The 15,003-nt window shown below is 45.7% G+C and overlaps 1 protein-coding gene across 3 annotated transcripts in view; it reads right to left on the bottom strand.

The window, feature by feature from the left end:
- disp1 (dispatched RND transporter family member 1) overlaps positions 1-15,003 on the bottom strand; it is a 212,749-nt gene that overhangs the window by 136,610 nt on the left and 61,136 nt on the right. For 2 of the 3 annotated variants that reach the window (XM_033020663.1, XM_033020662.1), the window contains exon 3: positions 13,338-13,383. The exons of the other annotated variant lie outside the window; for it this stretch is intronic. The gene's annotated coding sequence lies outside the window, so the exon portion shown is untranslated. The remainder of the gene's footprint in view (positions 1-13,337; positions 13,384-15,003) is intronic. 3 annotated transcript variants of the gene reach the window in all.

Below are 15,003 nucleotides of genomic sequence, written 5' to 3'. Positions count from 1 at the left end.
GTGTAAGATTGGGAACGTGCTGTGAAGGGAGAAAATAACATTGCATTCACATCCTGCAGGCGGAATGAATACATCATTCACACCACAATGCTATATCGTACCCAGTGGAAGTGTTTAAACCACAATATACCCTGTAAGGAAACTCATTTCCTCCTCACTCTATTACTCAAATTGATACCATATTTTGACTTTATTGTTTTTACAGTGACTGCAGGCTCATCCTGTATTTCAGGAAAAACATCACGATTTAAGCCTATACAAAATGTTATGCCCCTGTGTTATTCGGATAAAGGTGAGAATATTATGAAACTCTTCTAATGGTTACTCAAGGAACCAAATTTAAACACTTAAGGGCCTGTCCCACTGACGCGACTTTTCAGCGACTGTCTTCGACCTTCAAGCTCGAGGGCACTCGCCTGAAAAACCTCGAGCTGGATCGACCGTCAGCGATGAAACCGCGAGCCGGATCGACCGTCTGCGCACACACACACACACATCGCAAAGGCGGGGGCCAGGGAAAGCGGGGAAGCGCTGTCTGAAACCTCAAGGGCTTCACTTATCCCCGACATATGCCTCCTCCATTTTGTTGACCAGAGCCTTGCACATGATTGAAAAAAAACTGGAGACGACAACAAATCACTTGCCACAGAATACCCAGCCTCTAACCTGATCTTGGAGCCACAGTATTTATGGGCACAGTCTTACAAAGTTTCTAGTCCATCACCCCAACATAACGTCTGCCCAGGAATGTAGATTTGACAATAATAAATAACGGGGACACAGGAGACTGAAGATGCTGGAATCTCGACCACAAAACAAAGTGCTGGAGGAACTCAGCAGGTCAAGCAGCAACTGTGGATGATATAGACAGATGAAGGGTCCTGACCCAAAACATCTTCGGGCTGCATAGAGTGGTGGAGAGAAGGAGAGGGAGAAGGAACAGGGAAAGAGAGGTGAGAGTGGAGCAAAGCCTGGATACAGATGGGGGGTGGAGGAGTGACTGGTAGATGGGTCTGCGTACCCCAGACAAAAGGGTATCGGATGAGGAGAGAAGGGGAGGAAGGGGAGGTATGAAACAAAGTCGGGAGGGAGAGATATGAGAGAGGATAAAAGAGAAGCCATGAATGGGAAGGATGGGAGATGAGCGCATAGAGGAGGGGAAACGATCATGGCGACTAGGGTGGTAAAAGATGGCAGAAGAAATTTGTGCGCATTGCGATCCAGTGAAGGGGGGGGTGGGGGGGAGGAGTGGAGGCAGAGGAAAGAAAGAATTCAGCGATCATATCATTGGTTTGAAAGCTACCCAAGCAGAATGTGCGTCCCAGGGACAGACAGGCTGGTGTGAGAATGGGAAGGAGAGTTAAAATAGTTATTAACTGGGAGATCCAGCAGTCCTTGGATGTATTGGGGGCGTAGCTAGATGCTCTCGACTAAAGCTGGTCAGATATTATTTCACTCTTGTAACCCTGTGGCTTAATGTTGACTTGGTCTAGATGCATGCGAGAGATATGAAGAGATGGAAGCTTGGTTAATGTCAAGTTAAAAATCATTTGAATCACTTTTCAAATCAAGTATAGAGTATAGAGCAAAGAGTATTTAACCCAGAAATAATTGGTCCCAAGGTAAAAGGAAGGGTGTATGTGTTTAAAAAATCATCCTCCTCTGAGCAAAATATGTTCAAGATGTGTTGAATTCTCTTAGGCTCCGGTATCAGAACCAATGTGGGACAGAGGGTGAGAAAATTGGTAGGAAGTTTGTTTTAAGTCAAAGTACTGGAACATCTGCTTCCCATTGCATTCACACCTGCAAGAGGGCAACTAGCTCAAAGTAAAAAGAAGATTTGCAAGTTCTGCCTAGCCTTCAGTCTATTGTTCCCACCAGATCAAGGCGCTCTGCACAAGCGGAGGGGGGGAGCAAGGACGCGTAGTCCATAATTACTAGAAACTCGAGTCCGCTGTGATTATTGCCTGGTTCCAAGATTTAAAAAAAAACAAGCTCCTTAATTAAAACCAGGCTTGAAGTCTGATCAACAGCAAACCTTTTAAGATAAAGTCTAATTACAAAAGTTTACACAAGGGGGGAGGGGGTTGCTGTGGGAGGAGGGGGAGGTGAGTGGAATGAGTTGCAGAATCCATCTACAATAAGCTTTGTCCCATTCGTCACATGTACAACAGCTGGGTCCTATCAGTACAAAACTAATTCCAACACCAGCCTGGTCCCACCTGGTGTGTAAAATCTTATGCCGATCATCCAGCTGTAAAATTGAACAGTAAACCTCTCAACTCTTCGCGCATATTATTCACTTGGATTTTGACTGTATCACATCAAAGGCCTTCACTTTAACTGATGGCACAATTAGAGACACAGTAGCCTAGACTTTCCATTTACTGTCATCTTCAAATGTATTACCTTCAGGAATAAATTTAAAAGACAACTCAAGAACCCATGGTGAACAATGTTTGTAGCCGCATGATCACTTCTGAGTCCCCGGCTCAATCCGGCAAGATTTTGCTATGCTGCATCATCCCATAGGTCAACATATTATGTGCAGTTCTGGTTGTCCCATTACAGAAAGGACATGGAGGCTTTGGAGAGGGTGCAGAAGAGATTTACCAGAATGGGTTTGAGGCTACTGCCTACAAGGAGAGATTGGACAAACTTGGATTATTTTCTCTGCAGCATCAGAGCCTGAGGGGAGATGTGATATAAGTATATACAATTATGGGAGGCATTTAGATTATGGGTAAACAGTCAGAACCTTTTCCCCAGGTGGTAATACAAAGAACAAGGAGGCAGAGCCTAAATGCCAGGGGGGGTGAAGTTTAAACAAGATGTGCGGGCAAAGAATTTTTAGTTTACAAAGAGTGCTGGCTGCCTGGAATGCACTGCCATGTGTGGTGGTGGAGGCAGGTATGATGAAATGTAAGAGAATTTTATGTATGCAGGGAATGGAGGGATATGGATCACGTGCTGGCAGAGGGGATTTGTCTGGAAAATCTGCTGGTCCAGCATTTCCAAACAAATGGATGGTCCTATTACTCTCACTTTGTCTTTTTTCTAAATCAATGCTGCATAACAGTATGACAAGTTTTTTTCCAACAAATCCCACGAGTTTAAAAGGGAGTACAAGAAATAAAAACCATACGGAACATACAGCCCTCGGGACCCCAGCTCCCTCAACAAACGCACCCACATATCTGACCCCTGTTTTTCCAAATGTAGTACCGACCACACGCCCCCGCGTACATCCCCGATCCCTGGCACGTTCCGGACTAATGAGCAAACATGATTCTGAAGCACAGCGCTCTGAAGGCTGGAGCACTGGTTTAATCAGAGTTTGACTCGGTGTTGGTCAGGGGGAATTGTGTGCAAATGTGTACATCATGTACGCAAATACAAGGACAATACCACACAGATATAGCATCCAGTTAATTAAGCATCTTCAAAACACAACTGCCCTTGTTACAACATTGTAACACTTCAGCACAGTGGCGCAGCAGTAGAGTTGCTGCCTTCCAATGCGCCAGGGACACGAGTTTAATTCTGATGACGAATGCAGTCTGTACAGAGTTCGTACGTTCTCCCTGTGACAGCGTGGGTTTTCTCCAGATGCTCCGGTTTCTTCCCACACTCCAAAGATGTGCAGGTTTGTAGGTTAATTGCCTTCAGGAAATTGTCCCTAATGAGTAGGATAGTGTTAGTGTACGGGGTGATCACTGGTCGGCGCAGACTTGGTGGGCCGAAGGGCCTGTTTCCATGCTGTATCTCTATACTAAACATTTGTTTTAAATCAAAACATCTCCAAATCATTGAACTTCATTCATCACATTCACAAAGAAAGCCTGGGAATCTTATTCCTCCTCTTTCCCCTCCCCACGTCCCCCTCCACCCATATTCCTCCCTTCAGCTGTACATTTCGGTCCTAAGATCATAAGCAGAATTAGGCCATTTGGCCCATCAAGTCTACTCAATCATGGCTGATCTATCTCTCCCTCCCAACCCTATTCTCCTACCTTCTGCCCATAACCTCTGACGCCCGTACTAATCAAGAATCTTTCTATCTCTGCCTTAAATATATCCACGGACTTGGCCTCCACAGCCTTCTGTGGCAAAGAATTCCACAGATTCACCACCCTCCTCGGTAACTCGGTTGATCCAGTGTGAGGGGTTGCTGTACTGACTGCGAGTCTGGCCCGTCCCCTGCTCGTATGCCTCGGCGATCACAAGGGCCATCTTCCAGTTCACCGAGGGATCAAAGTTGGAGCGGGTCTAGTGGGTCACGATGCACAAGTTCACAGACATCGGGGGCAAACATGTGCCCAACACCGCCCTCATCCCGATGGCCACCTGCGTGTGTGGCTGCATCAGGCTGTGCGTAGAGCCAAAGCACATGGGCACCAAATGTCGTTACCTGCTGATGTTCTACCTGTTGCAAAGGATGGGGCTTGGCACTGATGCTGCACAATGTGCCAGTCAGCTGGACATTGCCACAAATGTGTGTAAACTTTAGGATGCATACAGCTTTTCCACTAATTACTTTCTCCTGTAAATCTTTAAAAGCTACCTTGGGACACTGTGAATCTGCCCGAAACTAGCCTGAAGCAGAAATGTTGACCAGATTAAAATCACCATTTTTAAAACAATACATTCCTACGTCGAAAACCAGTGTAACAAAGAACAAATCCCTCCTCAGTCAAAAGGCACACAACAGCTGCTTTCAGTTTTTTAACTGCAAATTTAGCAATATTTTTATTTTCCTCCAAGCTTCTGAACAGCGGGATGCCTTTGCAGTTAATTATGCACACATTAAAGAGCCTCGCAGTCTTCACTAATGAGCAGTGAACATTCTTGGTTCAGCCACACAGCTGCCAAATTTCACAAACATCAATTTTATAGAGCAATAACTCCCTCCCTCGTCACTCCCAATTCATCAGTCCAACTTACTGCCTACCCTCAGAGTCTGAAGCTCCAAATGAGCATCCATAACGACGTTGATGGCTATGTCCTTGGCCCTGTTTCCAATACCTGTCCGGTCTCAACCTAAGCTTCAGGACATTAACCAGATTCTTTATAAATGGGATGGGGAGGAGGATCGGCGATCTGCTATGCATCAAATTCAACAATTCACCACTTCTCAGTTCCACTTACAGCAAAAAAAGTTTTTAATAAATTCATATGTTCATAAATCATAGGAGCAGAATTAGGCCATTTGCCCATCAAGTCTACTCCGCCGTTCAATCATGGCTGATCTATCTCTCCCTCTCAACCCCATTCTCCTGACTTCTTACCGTAACCTTTGACACCATTACTAATCAATTACCCGTCAATCTCCGCTTTAAAACTACCCAACTACCCTTTCACCGTGGATGGCCGAGGAAACTGGCGAATGGCCTCAACCTTGTCCGAGAGCGGGACCACACCATGCAGGGTAACGTGATGGCCGAGGAAATTGATGGAACTAAGACCAAACTGACACTTAGCCAGGTTGATGGCCAGGCCATGCTCGCTGAGCCGCTGACAGAGTAATATGAGATGAGCACAGTGCTCCTGGCGAGAGCGACTGGCGACGAGGATATCGTCCAAGTAAATAAATAGAAAATCCAAACCACGGGCCACCATGTCCATCAATCGCTGGAAAGCCTGCGCGGCGTTCTTGAGGCCGAACGGCATCCGGAGTAACTCAAACAGCCCAAAAGGGGTGATGAGAGCCGTCTTGGGTACGTCGTCAGGATAGACCAGGATCTGGTGATAGCCCCGAACCAGGTCGAGTTTAGAAAATAACTTGGCGCCGTCCAGATGAGCCGTGAAGTCCTGGATGTGAGGAACAGGGTAGCGGTCGGCTGTCGTGGCGTCAATGAGACGGCGGTAATCCCCACAAGGCCTCCAGCCCCCAGACACTTTGGGGACATTGTGAAGGGGAGAGGCCCACGAGCTGTCGGAGCAACGCACAATACCCATGGCCTCCATCTGACGGAACTCGGCCTTGGCCATTTTAAGCTTGTCGGGGGGAAGGGTGCTTGCATATGCGTGGAGTGGCGGCCCAGTGGTGGGAAAATGGTGCACCACCCCATGTTTGCGGCAGGCCGAATGAAACTGGGTGTAGAATGTCGGGGAATTCTGCCAAAGTCTGGGCATAGACATTGTCCACAGGAGACACCGGGTCGAGGCGTGGCTTAGCTAAGGCTCAAAGAGATCGATTCCAAAGTCGCAGCATGAACAAGGCGCTGTCCCCACACATCGACTAGCAGGGATTGTGCCCGGAGGAAATCGGCGGCCGGCAACGGTGAAATTCTAAGTGAAATGGCAGGATCTGAAAATGATGGGGACCATGCGAACACTGTACCTTCGGATGGAGTTGCCATTGACGGCAGTAAGAGAAGGCCCCCGCTAACCGGAACGAGTGTTGACTAGTTACGGGGGCAAAACGCTGACCTCCGTGCCCGCGTCGACGAGGAAACGCTGCCCCGAATGACAATCTCAGGCATAGAGGCGATGCTTTTGGCCGGCCATGCCGGTTCCCGGATACTGCTGTTTGGCCTGCCACAGCTCGTTCGCATGTCCGCACGTTCAGCCAGCTGCAGGGGGTCAGTGAAATTGTCACCCGCGAGGAGCAGGCGGATGTCCTCGGGCATCTGTTCCAGGAAGGCGTGCTCGAACAGGAGGCAGGGCTGATGACCATCCATTAAGGTAAGCATCTCGCTCATTCGCACAGACGGCTTGCGATCAGCAAGACCACCCATGTGCATGAGTCTTGCGGCCCGGACGCGGCGGCTGAGCCCGAAAGTGCACAAGAGGAGTGCTTTGAGGCCATCGTACTTGACGTCAGCTGGCGACCGGCAGTGTCCTGATCCAGCGCACCGACCACATAGTAATATTTGGTCTCCTCAGCCGTAATGCGCCGAATGTGGAACTGGGCTTCAGCCTGTTCAAACCACACCTGGGGCTGCGATGTCCAGAAAACAGGCAGCTTAATTGAAACTTCATTCTGTTGGGCTGGGCGAGGGCGAGGGCGAGGTCGTCGGCGGTGTGCATTTTGAAAATCCAAACGAGACAGTTTTGGATCGTCGGGGTCACCACTGTAGTAATTCATGCGTTATGAATAAAACAATCTTTATTGTCAAAAATACAACTGTTAAACACACACGCGCATTGTGGGAGCTCAAGCAAGGACTCTGCTGCTGCTGCTGCTGCTGCTGCAGGACACACCAGTGGACTGATGACGATCGTCACTCGCAAACTCCCGCCAAACTCAGTCACGTGACCGTTCCACCTCTACTGACAAGGGTTAGATCTATGTGGCTCAACCACCAGATGGCGCAACACCATCCTATTTTTGCGGCTAACCAGCGGTTTGCATCTTGCAGTGTAGTCTCTCTATTTGTGTTCATTAAGTCTTCTGCAGACTGTGGTCATTGAAAAATTCACACCTGACTCCTGAAGAGTGTTTCTGATCTGTCGGGCAGTTATTTGGGGATTTTTCTTTATTATAGAGAGAATTCTTCTGTCATCAACTGTGGAGGTCTTCCTTGGCCTGCCAGTGCCTTTGCGATTAGTAAGCTCACCAGTGCTCTCATTCTTCTTAATGATGTTTCAAACGGTTGATTTTGGTAAGCCTAAAGTTTGGCTGATGTCCCTAACAATTGTACTCTTGTTTCTCAGTCTCATAATGGCTTCTTTGACTTTCATAGGTGCAACTTTGGTCCTCATGTTGATAAACAGCAATAAAAACTTCCAATGGTGATAAAGACTGGAGCAAAAACTAGGTGCTGAGAGTTCTCTTATACCTGCATTAAGGAGGCAATTAAACACACCTGAGCAATTACAAACACCTGTAAAGCCATGTCCAAAACACTATGGTGCCCTGAAATGGGGGGACTCTGTTTAAACACAGCCGTAATTTTGACATGGTGAAACCAAAATGTATAAAAATGGCCTTTATTAAAATCTAACAATGTGCACTTTAACCACGTGATTTTTTCTATTACAAATCTCAAATTGTGGAGTACAGAAGCAAATAAATAAATGATCTGCCTTTGTCCCAAACATTATGGAGGGCACTGTATTTATCTGATTGGATAGCATGAAAAAAGCTATTCACTGTACCTCAGTACATATGACAATAATAAAACCTAAACAAATGTGAACACCACCACAGTGGTTTGGGCCAGGGGAAAAAAAAATCAAATAGCAGTAACATTTAACAGAAATAAGTCCAGACTTATGGTCCAGACCAGAAACATCGATTGTCGATTTTCTCCACAGATGCTGCCTCACCTGCTGAGTTCCTGCAGCAGCTCACTGTTTTAGCAAACATAAAACAAGGCTGAAATAATGGTTTGATGTATTTACAGGGTTATACGAGGATATGCACGGCAGAAAAAATAGCCTTCAGGGGCTGTCCCACTGTACGAGGTAATTCAAGAGTTCTCCCGAGTTTCCCCTGATTCGAACTCGGAGAATTACGGTAATGGCCGCTCGTAGGTACTCGGGGCTCTTGTGGACATTTTTCAACATGTTGAAAAAATTTCACGAGCTTACCGCGTTTCCCCGAGTACCTGCTGTTAACGTCACGAGCCACTAAGAGACGTCCCGAGCTCCGACGTACCCGCTACGTACTTACCACGAGTTTGATTTTTTTTAAACTCGGGAGAGCTCTTGGGTAAACTCGTATAGTGGGACAGGCCCTTTAAGCAGGATCCAAATAGCGTGACAAAAGTGCTGGAGAAATTCCAAATAGTGTGAACTTGATTAACTATGTAACAGTCGCAACATTCTTCTTGGCCTTCTGATGAACCAATTTAGCTTATGCTGTTTGTAGAATCTTGCTGCGTTCACATTAGCTGCAGTGTTTGGCTATATTATAGACACTGATAAAGTGATCTTCAATGATACTGTAAATTCCAAAAAAATGTGCAATAAAAATGTTAATGACTTTGCCAGAGTTTAATTAATGGCATGCTTTTGTTTGGTGGTATTAACTTGCAGCAGCGAGCAACAGCTAAGGGCTATCAAGATTCATATGCACCAATAGATTAATGACATGGAATGTGCCTTGGTCACTAATAACACAAAAGACCATCTTGATTCATACCACACGCTGCTGGAATGGACAGGTTGCATTGGTAATCATCAGTCATGGTGTATTCGGTGCCAACAAGTGGGGACCAGATTCTCTCCATTCCAAGGACCTAAACAATATTTCTCTCTGCAATTAATGGCTCACATTGAAATGGTTATTAGCAATTGCTTTCGAGCATTGCAATGTGCCTCGCAACTACAACTACTGGGCGGAACAGTGGTGCAGCGGGTAGACCTGCTGCCTTACTGCGCTAGAGATCCGGGTTCGATCCTGACCTTGTGTGGAGTTTGCACGTTCTCCCTGTGACCATGTGGGTTTCCCGCCACGTCCAAAAGATATGTGGGTTTGTAGGAAAATGTGCCCCTGTTATTTGCCCCCTGTGTGTAAGGAGTTGGTCAGAAAGTGGGATAACATAGAACTAGTGCGAATGGGCGATTGATGGTCGGCGTGGACTTGGTAGGCCAAAGGGCCCGTTTCCGTGCTGCATCTCTGTACTAAACTACTTCTTACACCCATCAGGTTCTTGAACTGACCCTGCACAACCCTAATCCTACCGCAACATCAGAACGCCAGGGACCACCTCCTGCACATCTATGGACTCGTGTTTTTCTCTATTTATATTTTTGCACCCATGTCTTAATTTTTTGGGAAGACACAAAGTGCAGAAGTAACTCAGCAAGCCAGGAAGCATCTCTGGAGAACATGGATAGGCGACTATGGAAATGCCGGTGCCCAACCTCAGACCAGAGACGCTGCCTGACCTGCTGAGTTATTGATAACCAGTATCTGCAGTCCTTGGTTTCTTGATTTCTTGCACTTTTCTGACTTTTGGAATTTTTAAATTTTTTTAAAATCTTTTTATTAGAAGTGATGTACAATAATATAAGACATATTACATTTCATGTACAACTTCTCATTTTAAATTTAATAGTAGAAAAAAAAAGTAAGAAAAGCAAGAAATATAGAGATAGAATATTATATAGCTCGAAAAAGGAAAGAAGGTGATGTGAAATAAGCAGAAAGGGAAAGAATAGGAGAGAGAAAGAGAAAAGGAAAGAGAGAAATTGAAAGGGATATTCCGCCTTCGTATCTACCCACCCTTCACCCGGTTATGACACCATTTTTTGGAAATTTTGTGAGCATTTTATGTATAATTTGTATATTGTGCATTGTCTGGGTCTGTGTGCCTGCGATGGTGCTGCAAGCAAGATTTTCATTGTAGCTATATCTCACTGTAGTTGTGCAGAATACCATAAACCCACCAATAAACAATGGCCAGAGTCTCGCAGTGTGTGGAGTTATTCACAGCTGTCGGGGGGGGGGGGTGTAAAGAAAGGATGTGTTCCAACAACTGGCACAGGGGCTAAATTCTTACACACACGCACCATTGTGCAAATGCTAAAAATGATATTTCGGCAATAACTATGAAACTGTGCCTTTTATGTGCATGTGTAGGAAGAGTGTTTAATGGTCATATGCACCGACAGCAGACCATTGAAATTCTTACTTGCAGCAGCTTAACAGGCTTGTAAACACAATGCATGTGGAAAATATGAACGGCACAAAAAGCAACACGCCAATACTAGTTAAAAAAAACATAGTCTTTAGTGCAACTAAGGACAGTCCATAGTTCATAGATTAGTGTTGTGTGGTGTTCAAGAGCTTGATGGTTGTTGTGAAGAAGCTGTTTCTGAATGTGGCGGTCGTGGTTTTTAAACGTTTTCAGGATTGAAATAAGAGCTTGGCCAAGGTGGTGTGGGTTCATGATGATGCTGGCTGCCTACCTGAGGCAGTGCCTCAAAAACATCTCTTTGTCAGTAGGGAGATCTATACTTGTGATGGACCGGGTAGGGAGATCAGTACTCCTGATGGACCAGGCAGCGTCCACAACTTTTTGTAATCTCCATTGTTCCGGGTTCCTGGAGCTACGAGGAGCACCATTTACCACTGCGCCATCACTCAGCATCTACACATCCACAAGAGCTCAGGGAAAGCAGAACAAACATGGTCCTGGTGTTTCACCAGCAGGTAAATCTGCCAGCACTCTGCTTGCTATCGTATTAGCAGCTCTGATTATTAATAACTCATGCATTTTTTAAAGGGAAATACACACGTAGGAGGTGTACAATCGGTGACAGACGAATAATTGCTGATCCTTGTATGGATCATCTTTCAAAAGAGAGGTGTTGCACTCTTGACCCTAATGAGTTGTAGCACCAAGTGAAAAGTTTGCTGCAAGCACTTCTCCACGATCTACAGTGCCCTCCATAATGTTTGGGACAAAGACCCATCATTTATTTAATTGCCTCTGAACTCCACAATTTGAGATTTATAATAGGAAAAAAATCACATGTGGTTAAAGTGCACATTATCAGAATTTAATAAAGGCATTTTTTATACATTTTGGTTTCTCCATGTAGAAATTACAGCTGTGTTTATACATTGTGTGTGGTCCCCCCCCCCCCCCCCCCCCCCCCCCCCCCCCCCCGCCCCATGTAAATGATAGTAGTCAAGTTTAGTATTTTGTTGCATATCCCTTGCATGCAATGACTGCTTGAAGTCTGAGATTTATGGACATCACCAGTTGCTGGGTGTATGTATAGGAAGGAACTGCAGATGCTGGCTTACACCGAAGATAGACACTAAATGTTGGAGACACTCAGCAGGTGAGGCAGCATCTCTGGATAAAAGGATTGGGCGACGTTTCGGGTCGAGAGCCTTCTTTAGGCTATATAAACATTGTAGACTTATTTGGAAAATCTGCCCTAGCTGGATCATGACTCTTACAAGTTAGCCAATGATTACCGGCTGGAAAGGATATCCTAGGACAATTACTCACTCCAGGGCATGACGACCAGCATTAACCAGTCCATCAATTCACTTCCCTGGCACTTGTGTTAAGTGCGTCAAACCTCGGTTGCATCACCCAACATTTATAGTGTGCTCTGCAATTCAAAGTGCCGAGATTTGGCAAGACGGTACTGCTCAGATAGCTCTACCGTCCATTGCAATACACAACACATGCCAGAGAACCTGACCCAGGCAGACAAGTTCACACACCTCACCAGCCTGTTGTTGCAATTCAAAACAAACAAATGGAGCAGAGTCCTCTCGCCCTCTGATTTTGTTCATTAGTCCCACACGGAATCTACATAGTGCATTGGGGACATCTAGGGCCGCTACTCAGCCACTGCAGCAGCGCTAAATCTCGACTACCTCGATCTTTTTTAATTTCGTACAAGTCGTTGACAATTTCATTTTGAAAATCAGTGAGAAATTAAGTGAGGAATTCTTTAATTCAACTCAAAATGCACAGGCAGTCCCTACTGCTTGCCACCATTTGCAAATCTGGGGGCAGTGAACAGGGGAGGGAAACTAACTGAAGAATTCTTCTGAGAAGTGGACTAAATGGCCTCCTCGTGGGCTGCACCTCCCTATCTTGTGTCCCAGGTGAGTATAACTGCCCCAAACCATAAGAAATTGCAGAAAGTTGTAGATGTAGCCCAGTCCACCACGCAGACCAGACTTCCCACCACTGACTTCACCTGCACTTCACGCTGCCTCAGGAAAGCAGCCAACATAATCAAAGACTTGGCCTTCTCTGGCCATTCCTTCCGCTCCCCGCTCCCATCCGGCAGAAGGTACAGAAGGTTGAAAGCGCGCAACACCAGACTTTTTCCACAGGACCAGTTTTTTCCCCTCTGTTATCAGGCTTCTGAACAGTCCTTCCAAAAGCTAGGATACTGTCCAATTCGCCTCTACCCCATTGCGGACATTGGACGGTCTCTGGAACTGGTGCGCTACAATGCTGAGAACTATATTCTGCACTCCTTCATTCTTATTGTACTTGAGCTTGGCTTGATTGTATTTATGTGGATTGATTGGATAGCATGCAAACCAAAAGCTTTTCATTGTACCTCGATATACGCGACAATAATAAACCTAAACCAGTAGCCCAAGATTAGTCCATTGTATTTAGCTGACCAGCATGAGAAGTGGACATGAAATCCTCCCGGGGAATCTGCCCAGTTACTATATCCCAACCAATTGCACAACCAAAGATTGTAAACTGAGTGAAACTTAAAAAGTGCTATGGCACAGTCCCGAGGTATGTAAAGTCTAACCTAGAAGCAAATTTGAGAGATTAGCTCCAATCCAGAATACATTGACGTTAGATTACAGCTTTGAAGCTTTGTGCACTCTCAGGTACAGCTTCTGGAAGACAAGCAACAATAACACACATCTGTGAAACACTCACGCAGAAACATGTCCAACGCTGCACAGGAAATCCAACCAACACAAAGCTGGAGAGAAAAGGGAAAATGGAAAGGATTAGATTGATCGGGACTGTTCAGTGTATTAAGAACAGCTGTACTTCCTCCAGAGTTGGACAGACATAGATTGTTTTCTCAGGAACGCCACAGGTTGCAAGGAGACCTGATAGAAATATGTTAAATTATGAGACACATAAACAGGGTAGACAGTCAGAATCTTTTTCCCTCAGATGGAAAAAATCAAATACTAGAGAGCACAGCTTTACGGTGAGTGGGGCAAAGTTTAAAGGAGATGTGCGGGATAACTTTTTTTTAATACAAAGGTTGGTGAGTGCCTGAAACGTGCTGCCAGGGCTGGTGGTTGAGGCATATATGATAATGACATTATGGATAGGCACGTGGATATGCAGGAAATGGAGGGATACGGATTATGCATACAGATAAGAGTTGACCTTGGCATCATGTTTGGAACAGACATTGTAGGCCGAAGGGCCTGTTCTTGTGCTGTACTGTTCTATGTTCTCTGTACTGAATTCAGCACTTATGATGAGGTTCTCTCTACATTGGACAAACCAAACACAGATGTGGTAACCCCTCTGCAGAGCACCACCGTTCAGTCCACAAGAGTGACCTCCGGACCCCCCAGTCAATTCCCCACCTCACTGTCCTACCCAGCTAGTCAGATATAGCCACTTCTGACACAGCATCATTCAACCTGTAACAATGACTCTGTTTTCCCTCTCTCTACAGTTGCTGCCTGGCCCATTGGACTTTTCCAGCACTCTCTTTTGTTTCAGATGTCCTCTGTATCTCTCAGTTGCAGCGAGCTCCCTCAGTTTGTTTTATCCACCTCATTCACCCATTAACTAGACAGCTCTGAAACCACATTGTCATTTGGACAACCATGGTCCCCATTTATAACAAGGAACACCCCCCCTCCCCTCCTCCCCCTCCACATACCCCCATCTTCTTTGCCCAACACTTCTCCTTTCACTTTTCCGGTTCTAAGGAAGCATGACTGTCCGAAAACATTACCTGGGATCCTTGCTCCACAGATGCTTGCTGAGTATTCTGGGCACATTGTTTTATTACATTAAATCAAAGGAGATTCTTGAGAAATCAAGGTGGAGCTAGCATTAAGCTGAGGGTGCCCCTGTTCCACACCTCTGTTGTTTATTTTCTCAACGGGTACTTGTTCCTTTCTGCACGAGTCAATGCTTTTGAAAGGGTTCTGCACGAGTCCTTCGAAAGGGTTGGAGATTGCAACCTTCACGTGGTCCACCCTGTTTCGACTAATGCAATCAACCCGATGTGCACAAACAAATAGATCAAATAGAACAAGTTGACCTCCAACTTTACGCTGTGCACACCATACGCAAAAAGAAGTAGTCCTTTGAAGAGTTATCCTGAAGGACCAGCTTTGAACTGAACTCAATCCTTTTCTATGGTGCCATGCCCGGAAATCGAGGTGGAACACATTCCTGGTTTTCCATTGCCATTTGATTAAAGCAGGATCTTTCCCATGTGATAGAAAGCTGTTGACTGCAAGCAAGATTACCACTGTCTGGAAAATTATTATTATCTGCAGTATTCTGATTTATTTCTAGAACATCTTTATTCCATGTTGTCTGATGCATTCCAGTTTATTCT

The sequence above is a fragment of the Amblyraja radiata genome, chromosome 5 (assembly GCF_010909765.2).
Source record: "Amblyraja radiata isolate CabotCenter1 chromosome 5, sAmbRad1.1.pri, whole genome shotgun sequence".
In the NCBI taxonomy this organism is placed as follows: domain Eukaryota; kingdom Metazoa; phylum Chordata; class Chondrichthyes; order Rajiformes; family Rajidae; genus Amblyraja; species Amblyraja radiata.
Note: the sequence above shows the minus strand (reverse complement) of the source record. Positions and strands in the feature narration are given on the sequence as shown.